Here is an 18143-nt window from a genome sequence, read left to right as displayed (position 1 = left end):
TTAGGGAGCAGCAGGGGCTGGCACTGGCTGTGCCCTCACAGACAGGGTGGAGCTCCACAGCATCTAAATGCAGAGCCTGTAACAGGAATAAGGTCATGCTACTGGGATCCAAGGGAAGTCCTAGGTCCGGAGTACAACTGAAGGCCTGGCGTGGGAGCCGAAGGAGAAGGGGACGGAGCCAGCGGTTGATATGGGAACTGATGGCCCAGGGCTGAGCTGAATTGAGGGCCCATGGGCAAGGTACAGGGTAGGACAATACGGCCTGATAGTGCCTCGTCTCACTGTCTCACACATTCTCAGCACTAAAAAAAAACCAACAACACAGAGAAAATTGAAAATCAGTTGAGTCCTTGGTTTGGTTTACTCTGCAGCCTCATAGGACAGAAACATAGGAAGGCAAGGTAGAAATGTGTGAATCCCTTTTAGTAGCAGCAGGATTCTGTAGAGCTTAAAGAGCAGTTTTGGCTACATAGGTAGGCTTTGAAGTGCTTTCTAGACTAACTTCTGTGTGTCTAGCTGATATGTAAGAGATGGTGTATCAATAATAGTTCCAACAGTTCTTTGCCCATTGAAAAAACAATTGCATTTGACTTCAAGAAAATTTCATGTTATACCTAGAGAAGCTAAAGGTTATTGAAGTTTATGCATTTAAGAAATGTCTCCTGAGAAAAGACCTTTTCTTCTTCTGTCATCTTGGTCTGTTTTCTTTGAGTTGCTTTTTAGCAAAACTCAAAAATAGTTTAGTCCTGTGTTAATTAAAATAAGGCGGGAAAGAGCCCAGAGGAAGGTGATAGTAATAAGATCCTGTGGGTTAACCAATCAAAGTGTATTCCCTTACTCAAAGTTGATGACCTTGATATCTCTTATGGCTGCTAATGGCAAATACTGCTTATTACTGTGTAGTAAACAGCCTTTCTGTTTCCACCTTCTGCTAGTAATAATAAAACAATAAACCCCCCATAAACAGCATCAATGGGCTTGACTCTAACATTCCTGACAAATAAATAATAGTATTTTGTAAACTAAGTATTTGGACTCAGTACTGCTTACAGAGTTTGGTTCTACTTTTCAGAAAACAAAGAAATTAGTCAAGGACATAGTAATCATGACTAAAAAGTTACCATTTGTTTTAATTTGCAGAACAAAATGAACTCTGTATCTCGTTTTTGTGGATGCTATGGGCCCATTTCTGTTTCAGTTCTGTGTGAACTGACCGTTATTATCCTTGTTTCATGCCTATTTTCTTGCACGGTAATGTAGAAGCTTGCAAATATGAGAAAGAGGGCAGGGATTAAGAAAAGTGACATTGATCACTGATGACTATTTGGTAGAATCATTTATCATGCAAAAATAACTGCAAACAGCACATAACATGGCCCTCATAAGCTAATTTCCCATTAGCTGGCAGTAATAAATTTACGCTCTTGTTTATCCAAGAACGTCAAATTTTTTTTTCCAGAAATGAGTAACACCTCACGTCAGCCATGAGGCTGTGGGGTGTCCTGCATAATTTACAGACAATCTAACTGACCTATGCAGGTTAAGTGACTCACTTGAGATAAGGAATCAGTGTCAGAGTGTGAAATAAAGATGAGAAATACTTAAGCTTGTTTAAGTTCCCAACAGGATGTCTGTATTGCTTCTCACTCCAGAACACCAATGCTGACTTAAAATCTGCAATCACCTTTATCCCAAGCTTTCACTGAAATATAAAAAGTCCTTAATAAAAGAGGCATTGGTAAAATACCAAGTTTTTATAATGGATATTTGCACTCAGCAGTGGGTGATTACAAAGAAAAGCACTAGAAGCAGTGCAGGTATCCCCGCATAATGTGACAGATGTTGGTGTTGCTTCGAATGTTGTGTATCTTTCTCACTGCAGTGAGCTTCAGCTCACAGCTGACTCAGGTGAAGCATCTCTTTATACTAGTGCAAGGCTGGTAAAAGTCCTTCTTACCCTTTAGGGAATTTTTTTTCAGAAAGTCTGAGCTAAAACTCTTCAGCCTCTACTCAGCGACAGAATATGGCATGAGTGCTCCAAATGTGAAATTTTCTCTCCAGCTTAATTTTACTTTGCAGTCATTTATAAACAATAATATTCTGTTATTACTTATCAGCAATAATAAATATGTTGTTTAAATTGCTAAATGTTATCAGGTGACAGAGGTTTGTGATGCAGATTGCTTTTAAAGAGCTAGAGATTTTCTTTGGCTGTTGAAATTTCTAAGTCTCCCATTGCCAAGGCTTTCATTTTAGAGACCAAGTCACCATGCAAGTCTAGATGGTTACTAGTCATGTTTTTCAGCATCTTTGGTGATGATTTTAAAGTCTTGGGAATCCCTTGTTACCCAGGATCAATTTGACCATTTTGAGACTAAAATTTGTAACATGTTTGTGTGAAAATCTATGGAAAAGCAAAGGAGAAGGATAAGGAAAAGTATATAAATACAGAGCTTGTAGTAGACTGTTCAGAATTATCTCCACTGGATTTTTTTTATTAAAACTCCAACTATATTTTTAAAATAGTGAATGTTTATAATACTCTATTATTGTATTAGCTGAGCTTTCATGACACATCCAACCCTAAAATACTACTTACCCATGCTACTGAGGTATCGGAGTCATTGTTAAGTAATTACAGTTGTAAGTATCTGTTTCTTCTTATCAGACAATTAAAAAAAAAATAAAGAAAAAAGGAAAGATCGGAAAGATCTTTCTAGGTCTTGGTAACCTAACTACTGAAGTTGCGTAGTGTAAAAGGAAAACCAGCTAGTTTTACTGTCCTAGCTGAGACATATAAAAAATCATAAATATGATTTTATGCTAAAAATTTGTAAGCAAAGGTAAGCTACAGGGAAATATGAGTTAAATTCTCCCTGTGGATATAAGCTAAATATTAGAGAATTTTAGTTATTTCTGGGGATGCAGTCTCTCTTGAAGTATAAATAATGCTTCTAACTATTTAAGCATGTGTTATGTTGTTAGAGGGAATAAAATACTTTCTACTTTCCTCCTCATGCTTGATTAAAAAGTAATTTCCTGGTAATGATTTTCTTGGGCATTTGAGAACCTTTAAACAACGTTTTTAGTAGCATCTCAGAAAATCTTTTTGAGATTTTTTTTTTTAAAGGACGGAGTTAGTGTTTCACTTTTTAGAAAGAAAATGAAAAAAAAGGATCTTTTTAACTGCTATGAAATAAAAAGAATGCTACAGAGAATAACTGAAGTGCTTGTATTGTGGCTCAATCTCTGTTTTTCCATCTGTTAGAAAATCATTTGAGATTTTAAAAGTGTGAAGTACTATTTTTGTTGTTTAATGCAGAATTAGAATCAGTTCATCTAAAGAATGGTTTTCACACATAGTTTAGAACACATAATGGGGTAGATAGATAACTGAGGGATGTAAGGCTGTGAATACTTCCTATAGCTTTAAGAAGCTCTTTGTGTGTTTAGATCACATTATGTTGCTATTTGTATAATTTTACATATTTCTGATGAAGCTCAAAGTCTTCATCTACCGTGTAGCAATCGTCCTGGTACCCATGAAGCGGGGACAAGCCAGACAGTATAAATACTTATATACACAATCCAGCTACAGTTTTAGAAATTATGGTGTCCATATCCCTCATTAACAGAAATTAAGGAATCGTGATTCAAGGAATCCTCCTTTCAAGAGGAAGCTGCAAAGTTCAAAAATCATCTTCTTTAATCTGTTAACATATTGAGTGCACTTTCAAACTGAATTAGTTGAAGGATGAAAGGGGGTTGGGCTGTTGAATATTCAGTCATAAGGAAGGTATGCAGGGAGATGGTCAGGAGGAAGCCAAAGAGATTGATGACGTTGGCATCACTCAAACAGCAAAGAAGCTAAGTAGAGTGTCGCAGGACAAGAAACTTCAGAAAATTAAAGAAAGAATTAGACATATAAACTGTGAGAATCTTAGACTAGTTTTTGTAGGTGTGAAATAAATGCCAGTATTTGTTAAAAATAACACAGGGAGCCTAGCTACAATCAGAAAAAAAACCAGCCTCTCCTCTTAGGAATCCTAGCTTTACATAAAAATAAGTTGTTGGCTTTTTTTTAAAGCAACTCTATTTTTAAAAGGAATTAGGTTTTGTAGGATTTTGCCTTTTTCCTAGACTTTTGTTCCCTTGTTTACTTTTTATTCTGAAGGATTGGATTGCAGTAGTTGCAGACTACTATTGATGAAAAGTTTACCCGAAGTGTGTCAAGACAGCAATTGTTTAATCAAGGGCAAAGGCTTTTAAATAACTGAAACAGGCTATAAATTGTAAACATTTAAGTTTAGTTCTAATCTTATTTTAAAATATTTGTCTGGGGGAAAAAGGGCTTTCTAGAGAAAACAGGAGTTCAAAATTGTTCCAGTCTACTTGCTTGAGGAGAAGTTTTGACCCTGACTTCTGACAAAACCAAGAGATTCATAACCTCATCTGCCAAACCAGGCTGAATGTTAAATTATTTCATGTTAGCAATATTGCCAGCCCGTACACGTAGAGGAAGTTCTGAATGAGGTTTTTATTTTAAAAAGGCAGTAAGAGCTTGTCTGTCACTGACCCTTTTCAGTCACTACTTTTTCACTTTCCTGGTATGACCTCTCTGAATTTTATTACTGAAATACATGAAAAGGTGGCACACTGTTAGAAAAAGATGAGAGGAAGCAGTATATTTGTAAGACTGGACTGATTAATTCTCACTGACCTCCATTACGATAATGATATCAACCAATCCACCTACTGAAGTGATAATGAAGTAGAAGTAATTAGGCTTTAATAAAAATCTCCCTTACATTATTCTTTCAGGAAATTAACTTACATTCTGCTAAAGCTTGGTGAGTCTTGCCTCCTATCTCATGACAGGCCTTATCAAAATGATGAGCAAAGAGTAGGAATAGCCTAGATGCATTTATCTAGTAATTGTTCATCATATTGCAAAGTCTGTCGAGTTACAATCTGCACAAAAAATCAGGTTTGAGTGTTATGAAATGGGTGATGTCACTGCCTAACTGAAAAGTTTTCTTTCTTTTAAAAATAAGTACATTTCAAATGATGAAAAAAACCCACTGTGTCTCTAGAGACTTACATAAGAGAGTAAAAAGAGGATTTATTTTCAGCAGGCTTCTTTAGTTAAAAAGTTAGTGCAAACTTTAAGCAAAGTGCAAACGTTGGTGCACAGCTTCTTGGGAATGACAGATAATTCATTTTGTGTGTAAATAGCATTCTGTACATATCTGTTTGTTGTGCTTCACATAGCAACTTCTGTGTCTCAGCAGGCATTTCAGAATATTTGTTTAATATATCCTCACACTACAAGAAATACATTTAGAAGAATTTTCATTCAAATGTTTTCAATGTGTTTTTTAATCTTAATCTCTCGATTTGTAGACCTGTAATTGTGCAACAAGTGAAATAGTCTGCTAACTAAGTGTGCATTCACTTTCCAGTAGACTATTCTAAACTTTCTGCTTGTCTTCAGCAGATGATAAGAAGGAAATGAAGAATATGACAACTGTAATACAGAGAGAGCGAGTGAGTGAATGCGTGAGTAGTGCACAGTGTTCAGATTAACAGAGCAGATTTAGCAAACAATCCATTTTGCCTGAGGATCTAGGCTTTTCAGAGAGTGTTTTCTAAGGTGTGGTTTTGTTTATAGTTTATTTTCTACCTTTTCTGAAGAAGGGACTTAACACTCTTAAAGAAGCTGGAAAAATGGACTTCTATGTCAAAATAAGTCAATTTCCAAAGTAATTTTAAATGTGTTTATGGAACCATATCTACCACCAGTCTTTTTGTTTTCTTTTCTTTTTCCATTCCATCTCCAACTTGGAATTTCAATGCTTCTATATAGGAAGTATTGTCTGACATACATACCAAGTACACTGAAAAATGGGGAATGTATTTTTTTAAAATCTTGATGAAGTACTAGAGCTGTAGGCATTGCTTGTAATAATAGCTGATTAAAAAAATACCTGTGCTAGAAGTGGAGTTTTTAGTTTAAGTATGTTCTGCCACTAGTATGATTTCCTTGCTAAATTATTCCTGGTCTGATCGCAGATAACTCTTTAGCATTTGGTACATGTTTTGTTTAGTTAAAACTTCATCACTAAAACATTTGAAAATACTCACAAAATTAAGTTATCCGGGCTTCAGAGGATCACAGCAAAAATTCCAGGAGAACTCTGGTTGTTGCTAGTTTTGGTAGATAAAACAAAAATAACTATATTAGGCAGAATAAGAAGGCAACAAGTGAGGTGAGAGAAAGTAAATGCTACAGTTTCTCAAGTAAAGCCAAGTTGCTTGCCTAAAAATGAATTTATGTCGCTATGTTTTGCATTTCTCCTTTTGACACAAAGTTGTAGTCTTAATGAAACACACAGTATTTATTATACTCTAAGGTATAATTGAGCCTACCAGTTATTCACTATAAAATTTTCATTTTCCCTTAATATTTGAATGTAATCTTTTTCATTATGATAATGTTTCATAATAGAAGACTTTTGTCCCATAAGATGCTGTTGAGGTATAACTTATTTGGTTATATGAAACAGGGTTTGAATGTAACAATAACAAAAGGTCTGTAGTACTTCACCACTCCGGGCATTTCACCCTGTTCTGTTGGGCAGTATGGCCCTGTTGGAAGGCTCCTTCTGTCCATCCCAGCAGCCAGGCACAGCTTGGCAGGGGCAGGCACATCACGGCAAGGATGGAACAGTGGCTCAAATGGCAGTCCAGGTCTCACTTGGGAGATGCCCCTGAACGCTTCAGTGGGGAGTGACACATCTCTGTGGGGAGCACGGAGAAGCATAATGCATCACGAGAGTGCTAGGCTAAAATTATTGCAGAAAAGGGTGAGGTGATTAAAAAAAAAAAAAGTTGTTTCAGTTCCCTAGTTTTTGTTTGACTGATACACAGTTATATCCAGGGGATTCTGCTACTCTCTCCAATTTTCGACCTAGAAGCTTTTAAAGGTAAGACAAAGTCGATGAAGAAGAAAAGTGCAGAGCATTTGTTGTCTTTTAGTTTGGTTTCTATTTGACTCTGCTTTATCCAGCAGCATATTTTAAATATATGTAAATATACATTCCCATTTCACAGCAGTGAAAATACTTACTTATCCCTCTTTCCCATTCCGAATCACTCACCTGCCCAAATATTTAACTTCTGGATTAAATTCAGGGCTCAACACCCCCCACCCCCACCCCCAAATTTCTAGAGTTTATGTCAGTGCTGTCCAAACTTTTTTGCCTTGAGCACAGCTACAAAGCCTTAACTTTTCTTACAGACCACCAGCCACCCTTAATATAAGATTTGTCTGATTTCACAATACTGAATGGTGCTGAATATGGTTCTTCGTGGTTCGTGTTCCCTATGAAATTTGGGAATTGCAAGGCTATTGAGAAATGCTTGAATTCCAAAAATAAGTAGTTTCAGGGCTTAAGAGTGGCTGAATTGATTAGGACTTCCTTCTGTGGGCAAGGGTTAGTTCAGATGCACCACTAATATGCATAGTAAATATATCTGCCAATAAAATTTTACAGCTTGCAGCTCCTAAGTAGATGTTTTTAGCTGCTGTTCTTTGTTGACAAATTAGCTCTCATAAAATCAACTCCAGGATTTCTGTGTTACTCGGGGGTTTTTTTGAAAATTGTATGTATCAATACAATGTCATCACAATTAACAAATTTTAAAATAAGCTGTGAAATGTCAGGTTCCTGCAATAGCAGGATCTCAGAACTCCAGAAGGCATCATGTAGAAACATTATGCGTGTACCTTCTCAATTTTTAATCCTATTGAAGCCAAATTAAGTAAGTGTCTAAGTGCTTTCCTGAATGGTACTTAAGCACATCATTAAGCCCTTGTGTTAATTAGAGTCTTAAGCTTTGCTTTTTGGAAAAAAAAAAATCTTGATCCTGTTGTTCTGTTTAATGACAATTTTAGTTCCTGGGATTGTGAGTCATGGAAACTGGAAGTCTTGTTTCAGGGATGAATCAGGTCCAAATTAATATTTTTAATGCATCTCTAGCAGACTAGGACTTGAAAATAAGTACATCAAACAATATCCTCCATGGGACTGCACAGGAAAAATGCAGTATATAGTTCCATATGGTAAATATGTTAACTTTATTATGTATACCAGTTAAATGCTTTAGGAATGTTTTCTGCTGTATTTAAGGAGGATACAAGTGGAGACTAACTAGGACATTGCAAATAGCCATAGTAATGCAAGACTTAAACCCAATTCCATCTGTGGCTTGGAAAAAGTCTCTTTAAAAAAATGAAAAGCGAAATTCCCATTTTATCAGTGTGCAGATGGCTTTGGGAAGTCTGCCGGTTGCCACAGTGAAAGAAATTATTGTGTGAATAAACACAGATAAATTGGCAACCTGCACAGTATTCATTCTTTGTGATGTAGTTTGTGATGTAATCCCTTCTAGATAACAGCCTTTAAAGATAGATTGTACTGTAGTGGTTAATATGTCAAAAATAAAATAACCAAGAGTAAGTATTTTTTCTTCCTGCCAAGAAGGCATTTTTTTGCAAAAAGAGTTTTATTTTAGAGGTGATATTTCAAATATATTGAATTAATAGTTTAATATGTTCTTTAGGGAAAGACAATCTTTATGCCTTAAATATTTGTTTTTTCATTTGTCATATACTTAAACCCTTCATATAACTTGGACTTTGGATAACAAATACCTCTGTACTTTTTACTTGCTTTAGAATTTGGAAATCAGGTAAAAAACCCCAAATTTGAACTCAAGATATGTGACTCTTTATCATTGCTAGGTGTAACAGGATCCCTAAGAGGACAAAAACAATGTGGAATATGGCTTTATATACCAATTTGTAGCAAATCATGTCAGCTGCTTTTGTGGCAAAGGCATAAGTGCATCCCCCCAAAAAACCCAAAAAAACCCCACCAAACAAAACAACAACAACAACAACAACAACAACAACAACAAAAACCACCTTGTGCAAAGTCCAATTAAGGCAATATTCCAAGCTGATCGATGCACACACATGCATATATAAATCCTGATGTAGACCAGTGTTAAATTCCATTTTAAAAGCAGATTTTGAATTCTGGGTAGTGGGGTTTTTTTGTTTGTTTGTTTTGTGGTTTCCTTAAGATTAAAGTAACAGCCCCAAAAGCATATGCTGTTCTATCAGTTTTAAAGCTTTCATATTGTTATAATATAGGTTGACTAAAGTGTATAACTTAGTCTGTGGAAAGTACAGTAGTTAATCCATTAAGGCTTAAACTGCCTTGTAGTTGCCATGGGGTGCACACGTGCCTCTGTGCTGGTGTAACAACGCTTTCCTGTGGGACATGAGCTCAAGAGTAAAGGTCCAGAGCCATCCTGTTGCTCATCAGTGAAACCCAGGCACTGATGTGCTTAAAATTTTACTCAGCAAGTCTTGTCTAAGGTCTCTGAAGTGTGTCTGTGTAAGAAAATTGCTGTGAATAATAATCTGAAGGAATTTGTAGTTTAACCAGGGAAGAAAGCCCACTACTTGTGTTTTGGAGTTTCAATGAGTGATTCAGTATAGAAAAACAGAGCACAAACGTATATTTTAGAGAAGCCACTGTGATTGTAATTATACTGGCGAACTTCTGATTTCTGAGGAAGATTTTTCATGTGGAAGTAAAAGAATTGAGGTGATACATGGCCCACGCTAAGGGAACTTTCAGATGAATGTAATAAACACATGAGACAAAGATGACTGCTTTGATTTGAAAGAGTTGGTTAAACATTACATTGTCATCTACTGTAGATATGTGGAGTTGTTTTGTTTGATAGATACTTTGACGGACAATGTAGATTTCTTATGAGTTATCTTTCTTCACACTCATGTAACCAGGACTAGATTACTCCAGTAACAGAAAGGCCCTTGAGGCTAATATGCTTCTGAAATTACTGATATGTCAAACAAGATTACAGAAGGCTCTATATTGTTGTGGGATTTAGTGCCAGAGGCAATATAGTAATTTTTTGGTTAATGCCTTAAAGATCTGTGGAAAACTGTCAGACATTTGAGTGTAATTCAAAAGATGGATGTTATTTGCATGTGCTTTGTTACTGCAGATACTCATCTGTGCAACACCTTAGTTGCAGTATATACACCTGATAGTATTACGATAACATTTTGCTTTTACCAGTACTTAGAAAATCAGTAATCAGCCAGGTGGCAGAATGATTTCTAGGAAATACTGTATGCAGAAAGTACAATGACAGTCAGCTTTTAAATTAAAAGTAACTTATTGCTGAGGTGTTCTAAAATTTGGAAGAGTATACATAGGTATGATCGTTAGTCAAACATTAACCTAGCAACCTGAGGCTGAAAGAAAATAGAATTTCTATAAAAGTCTTAAAGCTCACTGTCTTCGGGCCTTCAGAAGCTTTTTATATTAACCTCTGTGTTCAACAAACCTTTCAGCCTGTCATTGGGAAGGGAGAAGAGCACCAGTAGCACTTAACCCTATTCTTGGAGATGGCCCTTTTCAGATAAGGCTAACATGCAGAATCAAGCCATATTCCCCCCACTACCTATTTTCTTATATTTACTTCCCCAAAGCTTTTATCTGAAAGCTAACTGGTTTGCCCCAGGAGCTCCCCTGAAACCTGCTAAAGCTGATTTCTGCTTATCTCCTGAGTATTGTTTCTTAAATGCTGAGTTGCGTGGTTGAATGGTTTACAAAAATAATGACTAATGTTATTGGTGGTGCAGCAAAGAGGATGTGCTTAGAACAGAAAGGAGACTTTCTGGGCGGCAGCAGTAATTGTTAGCATGTGCTGGTTAGTTTTACAGATACTTATCTTCAGTGACAGAACAACTGTCTCATGCTTTGAATGCCAAGTTATAATAAACTGCACGTTAATATGGTAAGCAACTCACTGGAAAACACAGCTTGCCATTTTGTTTGCTGCTCTCACTGCATTTGCAGCTCTTAATGTGGGGACCAAAGGCAAGAGTAAAGTTGTTTTGGGAAGGGGCAAGCTTGGGAGAAAGAGAGTCTTATCGCGTGTATGTATCTAACTGCTCAGTAGGCTGGTGCATACATCAGTATGCCTGCTGCTTGATCACTGCAATCTGTCCTGAGTTCTTATTAAATCCTGTTTCTCACCATCTTGTGTGTGGATGTGCTCCGATCTTCAGTGTGTGTGCGAATGCTCATAAACTTCAAACCAGGCTAACCAGGAAATAGTAGAAGGTTGTGAGTGCCAGCAGCTGGTGTGAGACCGTGGAAGTCCCGGCCTTTTGCGTGTGGGGACCAGCCCCTGGGATGGAGCAGGGTGTGGGTTCCTCTAGCAGAGTGAGATTCCCCTTGGCTGAAGAGGAGGTACAGGGTGGGACTGTCCATGCTGTTTATGTGAGTGCTCTGTAGGTTTAGAGGGATGCTGGTAAAGGCACTTTTTTCTGTCTGTATTTGATCTGTGAGGCCATCTCCCTCTGTCTGCCTGTGTTGGGAAGCCTCACCACCAGATGGATCTGGGGACATGGAACTGCAGCGGCCCTGTGCCCATCAGGCTGGAAAACTCATTCTGGGCCCTGAGAGTAGCCTCGACTTGACTTTTCAGACACTTTGTGGGTTTTTAGCCAGTGTTTGTATAATTCCATTTTTGTCTTAGAGAAAATTTTACATTATGTCCTTGTTAAAGAAGTTAAATAGCATCTGGTTTAACAGTGATGCAAAGAATCCCACTAGTAGAGCCTCTTCCCATGTTTCCTGGAATTTCTTCATTAACAGTTGCTTCAGTTACTCAGCTTTTAATACGTATGATGTGTTCTGTTATGCTGCTCAGTTTGTTTACTACGTTAAACTCTTCACAGAAGTCTTTTATATCTTTTGCTTCTCTATTTTTCAGTAATACTTGCAGTCCCCTCCAGGTGTAAAACCAAGAGTTGGTTTGGTTTTTTATTTAGCAAGGGCCATTCGTTTATTACAATGTAGATTGTTACTATTTCTGTTCCTATCCTTTAATCTTTTGTATACCGTATCCTGTATTTTGACTTCCCTTCTTTTTGTTAAGGGCAGACTTAGCAGATGTGTCTGGCAGACCTCTTAAATCTCACCACAGGTGCGCAGGCTAAACAATCAGTTAGTGGACCTGTGCCCTATTAGGGATAAACAAGGCAAGGAAACATCTGCGAGTGTAGCCTCAAAGGCAGGGGGAGAGTCTTTGTGCTGAACAAGTTTTATTCTGTTGGTGACGTTGGAAACTTCATCTCATTTCCTTGAATACAGAAGGAACGTGCAGAAAATTCTTCATGCACGTAATATCAGTCTCTGTGTGATGAGGTAATGGTTCAAGGTGTCTTTTAAAATTATTTTTTGTATGTATGTTATATGCTGTCATAAGTCCATGGTTGGTAACTGAATGCTTTTTGGTTAGGGAAGTTCTCAGGAGAGAAGGGGATTCCTTCTTTGAGAGCACCTGGCCATGGGGGAAATTTTTCCATGGAAGAACAGGACAGGTGGAAATAGATGTGCCGACTGGAGAGCTCGCATCTGGGAGGTTTTCTTAAAGTAACAGAGAAGGTACACAAAACTAGGCCAAAGATGATGAGGAAAGATTTTTCTTTTGACCCAGAGGAGAACAAGTAGAGTTTGTTGAATCCATAAAGGCTGTTGAAGGTTGCTACGGTACAGAGCAGGTCTGAAGGAAAAGGGTCCTTGTTGCAAAGACATGGACAGAAAAGGTATTTGTTTTCAAATGGCTGTATTTTACTGCTCTCTCTCAAAAGAACCTGGGTTTTCAGACAGAAGACAGTTTGTTCAAGTTTATGTTCTAATAATTTCTTCAAAGCCCTTTTAGTATTTTCTGGTGTGTTCACTTTAAAGGAAAAGTGCAGACAGATCTGTCTCAAAGCTGTGGCATGTTTGAGATCTAGTCATAGCATAAAACTTAAAAAATGTTATAGCTGGGGAAATATATTAGGTCACCTTTAGAGAAATCCAGCTGACTGCATCATGAGAACTATTGAGAGATTTGAAGAAAACTTGCATACTTTCTGTGGGAAGCTCTCCGTTGTGAGTGTGTTTGATAAATCAGTTCACAGTTTTAGGAGTTTGTAGCACAGTTCTCACTGGCTGTAGAAGATCATAGTAGAGCTGCCAGAGCATATGGGGATAGGCCAAATGTGGAATCACAGAAATTAAAGCAAAGAAGAAAGTTGTCCTGCACCAAACTTACCTCGTTGAACCTCAGAAGGAGCACAGTTCTTTTAAAAGTGAAAAACTCTCCCAAGAAGTGTACACCTTGGCTGATTATCTACCTGTGGATTTTTGGAGTGATTAGGGCTGCTAAGTAAGCCCTCCACCTGTGATGGTACTGCCTTACTGTATTTAAGGTGGTTCTCCAGGGGCGAGAGGAGTAGCACAACTCCTTGGAGATTTCATAACCCACACTACACATGACCCTCCTTATCAGGCAGATCGAGAGTTACCTTGTAGCTGCATTAACCTCAAATTCAGGCAAGTCAGGTTTCATGTTAACAACAACAACGACAACAACAACAAAAATTAAATCTTTCTGGTTGTGTTCATGAGTGGAACTGCAGTTCAAATGTGATCCCTTTTCCCCACCCTTCAGAAAGTTTTATACAAATCCAGTATTAACTAATCTTTATTCCAGTCAACGTTCTAGTCTTTTTCCAACCTAAAGCATTCTATGATACTAGGACTTTGGAAAGAACCACATTGTCCTGTAATTGTAATTACTTTTCAGGTAATTTCAGTTAGTTGTTTCCAATATATACCTGTTCCCTGCTTTAGAATCCTCAATCTGAATTTGACTGTTCCAGACCTGGGGAGATGCTTCTGGCAGCTTTGTGTTTAATAGTCTCCCTGGGTCTGCCTGTTCTGAAGTCTTTTCTTACTTTGATTTCTTTTTTTCCTAAAATGCAATGATTGCATTGGAATTTGAATCTGAAACTTGAGACAAATATCTCAGAATTTATGCAAATGCAGTTATTTTCTCTAATAGCTTGTGAAGTTGTGTCTGTATGGACCTACTATACATTGCTTGCTTTTTGCAAAGAGATAATATTAGTTATATAAGAAGCAGCCTTCAAAATGCCAGTAGAGTGTTTGTAAGCATAATAGTCATGTTGAAAACAGTAAAAAGATTACAGGATGAGTAGTCAAAATGATTAAATATTGAAAAGGCTTGAAAAAACAAGCAGTATTCATCAGAAAGCAGGTTTTTTATTACTGGCTATTTCTGGAAAAGGAGCTGCAGTAATATAAGATTCAGAAATATGTGATTTCATGTTTGAGCTTGATCAAAGCAATTTCTAACAAAAAATGGGAGATATATCTATGCATATGAGATGAGGACGAATTTTGAGAATTGAATTTGGTAAAAGAATTATTAGGCTTATTAGTTCTATTAAAATGATGATGGCATTATGGGTAGAAATGAATTAATCTTTTCAAATGATATTCAGGACTTATGATGGAATAGTTAAATGGATTTTTTTCCAAGAGTTTGAATAGTTGCAAATTTGGAAGATAAACAACTTGAAAGTTGAGATTAATGATGTTTTTAGGATGGGTAATAAATAATGATTAAATTTATCACATTAAATTTAATATGAGTAAATATTGCTCAAGAGAAGACTTAAAATTCACCTGAAGACAATAATGCCTTGTAAGTTAATGAGCAGAGCTGATGGATGTTAGTTGAGGCACTGAAGGGAAGACTCTCAACTGGCATACCTCATTATGCCAATTCAGGGGTGTAAGTGGCACTGATGTTTGTATGCACGTACCTTTTGGGTGATGTCATTTGAATGACAATTCCAGCTTCTTTAGGTAGTGGTAGTCATGCTTTGAGAGCTTTCTCAAATTACAGCTGCCCCATAATTTTCAAATTTTACCTGAAAATTTATTTTCCTTTATCTGTAAAATTAGTAAATAGTATGAAAAAATACTGAAGAGAAAAATTCTTCTGATCCAAGCTTTAAAAGTTGAAATGCAAGGTGGGCTGATATTGAATTCAAGTCTTCTGCTTTCTGCAATGCCTGCAAAGTGGTCTGTACATGTGTTTATGAAATACAATAGAAAGAACATATATGTAGACTTTACCCTGTCTGAAAGGGTGACCATTACATTTGAGCCTTACAGTTCATCTGCTTTTGCACAGCAGTTCCAGGGTCTTCAACAGTCCCATGCTTAGTCTTGGACACTCACAGTAGTTACATTTCCTTGTGAGTGATGGCAGTAGTGTTGGCTGGCATTTAGAAAATGATGTATGTATTACCTTCCAACTCCAGCCTTTCCATGATTCTGTGCACTGCCCAGTCACAGCATCTTTGATATCTTTCTGCACCTGAAGGATGCTTTTTTAGTAAATTGATACATAGAATATCTGTTCTTAAAATCAGACTTTCTGCGTTCCATCATTTAGCACATTTTTCAAATACTGAGAGTCAAAAGCAGCCAATTCTGATACCTAAATAAGTTGAATACCAGTAATTTTTTACTTACATTTATTAGTAAAACTAATCATTTGTCCTCAACCATGTATGAGTAGTGAAAAATCAACAAAGTAGCTGTATTTGCTCACTAGACATTTTCTTCATGCATGAAAAATGATACTGCATTCAATTTTATTGAATTTGACACTCCCAGTATAAAAAGTGTATCTTAACAAGGGGAAAACTTGCAGAAGTGACTGGAAAAATCTCCCTTGTGCTATTCCCATCATTTTTTGTAGGACAGTATGTTGCTTTTCCACTTATTATATTTTCTTAAACTTTTTTTTTTCCAGTTCTTTTGTCATGCTTGTGTCTTTTGGGCATCTTTTTGTGTCTAATATTTAATTTTCCTTTATGCTTACTTCACAGAAAATTTCTGTTTATGCTAATGAGAATAATCAGGATATTCTATTGCCCATTTACTCTGGAGTAACTCTATATTTTAATTTTTCAAGTATTGCATCTTCTTAGAATTATTATTTTAATGAACCAAATATTTGCTGAATTAGTGCTGAAACATTTTGCGATAAGGAGTTGTAAACAACACCAACCACTTTAGGAAATTCACTGCTTTCTTTATTTAAACCCCCTGGCTAAAATTATGAAATGTTAGTGATTCAGCAAGTTCGTGGACTAAAGAAACCTGAATTTAATGGATGTTGAGCACCATCAGCTACCTTAGGTGTTATCCTCAGTTAGACTTCAGTGCTAATTTCAAACTATCAAATTGCATGTAACGCCTAAACGTAGGTCTAAGCATTGAACCAAAGTAAAATGTCAAGTAATATATGTGTATATAATGGTTGGAACTAGATGATCTTTAAGATGCCTTCCAACCCGAACCATTCTATAATTCTGTGATGGTGTTAATGGCATTTCATTTTAATACACATTAGTGGTTTGTGTTTTGTTTTGTTCTTTGTTTTCTTTGTTTGTTTGTTTGTTTTTTTGTGGGAAGATCCATAGTTAAAGCTAGGTGTAGAAGCTAGTTGATCTTCATTGGAATTCACATGCCTGGAAAAACTGGTCCTGTCAAACCAAATACTGAATTATGTCGTGTGGCAGCCTTTCTAAGACAGGGGTTTAAGGCATCAGCTGGAGGCTTCCATGAAATTTATTATCCATGTTTTCTTTTCTCTTGACCTCAGTGAAACCCTCACAGCATTGATGGCTTACACCTGAAATTTTGATTTGCCCCATATGCTGATGATGGTGTGTACCAAAACATTGTGTGCATGTTTCATGTTCATCTGGCGCATTGGAAGAAGACACTTAGGCATTCAAAAGAGCACTGCTAGCCATTCTAGGTAGACAGGCACATTCTTGTACCTGTAGCAAAGGATGTAATTTAAAAAATGAGTAATGTTGCAGATGTATCTATAATCAGTTTCTCGTTATTGGTTACCTGGAAATGTCTCTGCATTGAACAGGCTGATTTTACAGAGCTTAACCCACAGACTCTTCAGGATTTCATTATCATGCATACAAGGTGTGACCCTTGCTTGGTGCAAGTCTGCTCTCTTATGAAGCCAGAAGCAGGCTCCTACAGTAGAGTGTTCCTGGATCCATCATCTAGATTCCTTCTTGCTCCTGGAAAGTTTTGTTAAATTCTGTCTAGAAGACAAGTTTAGGCCACGGTAGAACTTACTGTGTTTGATACAGCAAGATATTACACATTATTTAATCAACTCTGGGTTTAGAAGGCCACACTAGATGGCTGAATGTCCTATGGTTTTCAGCTTCAAAAGTTCTACAAGTGAAGCTGCTGCTCCAGTTGCACTGCAACGGAGGAAACTTCAGCTTCTGAAAGCATTAGTTGGTGAGACTTGCACAAGTGGGAAATCAAATTGCCCCAGAAGACCTAGGTGATGTGATTTACCTGTCATGACACTGCCAAGTGTATTTCCTGAGATTCAGATGATATTTCAGTCAAACAATTAAAAGGATCTGTTTACATCCTACTCCTGTCATGAACTAAGAAGAGCTTACCAGATACGTTTTATCAGAAACACTAAAACAGCACATCTCAGTGACACATTGAAAATCATGTTATATTTTTCTAATGTCTATATAGTAATACAGATTCTTTAGTTTCACATCTGTTCTGTAACATGATTATTTTGAAGGTACACTTCAATGAAACACATTAATAGTCATTGAAAGAGCATAAATTGACTAGCTGCTCATGTGAGGGTTATTTGAATTTGATTTTATGTGAATATTTTTACATTTCTTGTTGTTTGTTGTTTTAAGTTGTGACAATAATATAAAATTCACACCAACATATGTTTTTTTACCTGTAAAGCTTACTGGTTTGTTCATTCTGTTGACAGCTTTTGAGTATGGGAGACTGTTGTCACACTTAGTCAAGTAGATAACTGTGATTAGCTAGAGTAAGACTAAGGAATTGAGAACATTTTAGATAGACTCCATCTGTGTCATATACACCATCTGAACACATATATTCTCTTAAATTTCATTACGTCTCTTGTGGTGGATTGACCTGGGCTGGATGCCAAGTGCCTTCACCTTCATCCTGGTCTCAACTTCATTCCTGATTTTCTCTCTCTCCTCCCTCCCAGCACTGCAGGGGGGCAGGAAGTGGAGGCTGTGGTTAGTTTATCACACATTGTCTCTG

At 37.0% G+C, this 18143-nt stretch overlaps 1 protein-coding gene across 10 annotated transcripts in view; it reads left to right on the top strand.

Moving 5' to 3' along the window:
* The window catches only part of PTPRM (protein tyrosine phosphatase, receptor type M), a 455758-nt gene that overhangs the window by 119015 nt on the left and 318600 nt on the right, over window positions 1-18143 (top strand). The gene's annotated exons all lie outside the window — the stretch shown is intronic.

The sequence above is a fragment of the Empidonax traillii genome, unplaced genomic scaffold, assembly GCF_003031625.1.
Source record: "Empidonax traillii isolate 1590-97213 ecotype Southwest subspecies unplaced genomic scaffold, ASM303162v1 scaffold100:size1405979, whole genome shotgun sequence".
NCBI classification, from domain to species: Eukaryota; Metazoa; Chordata; class Aves; order Passeriformes; family Tyrannidae; genus Empidonax; species Empidonax traillii.
Note: the sequence above shows the minus strand (reverse complement) of the source record. Positions and strands in the feature narration are given on the sequence as shown.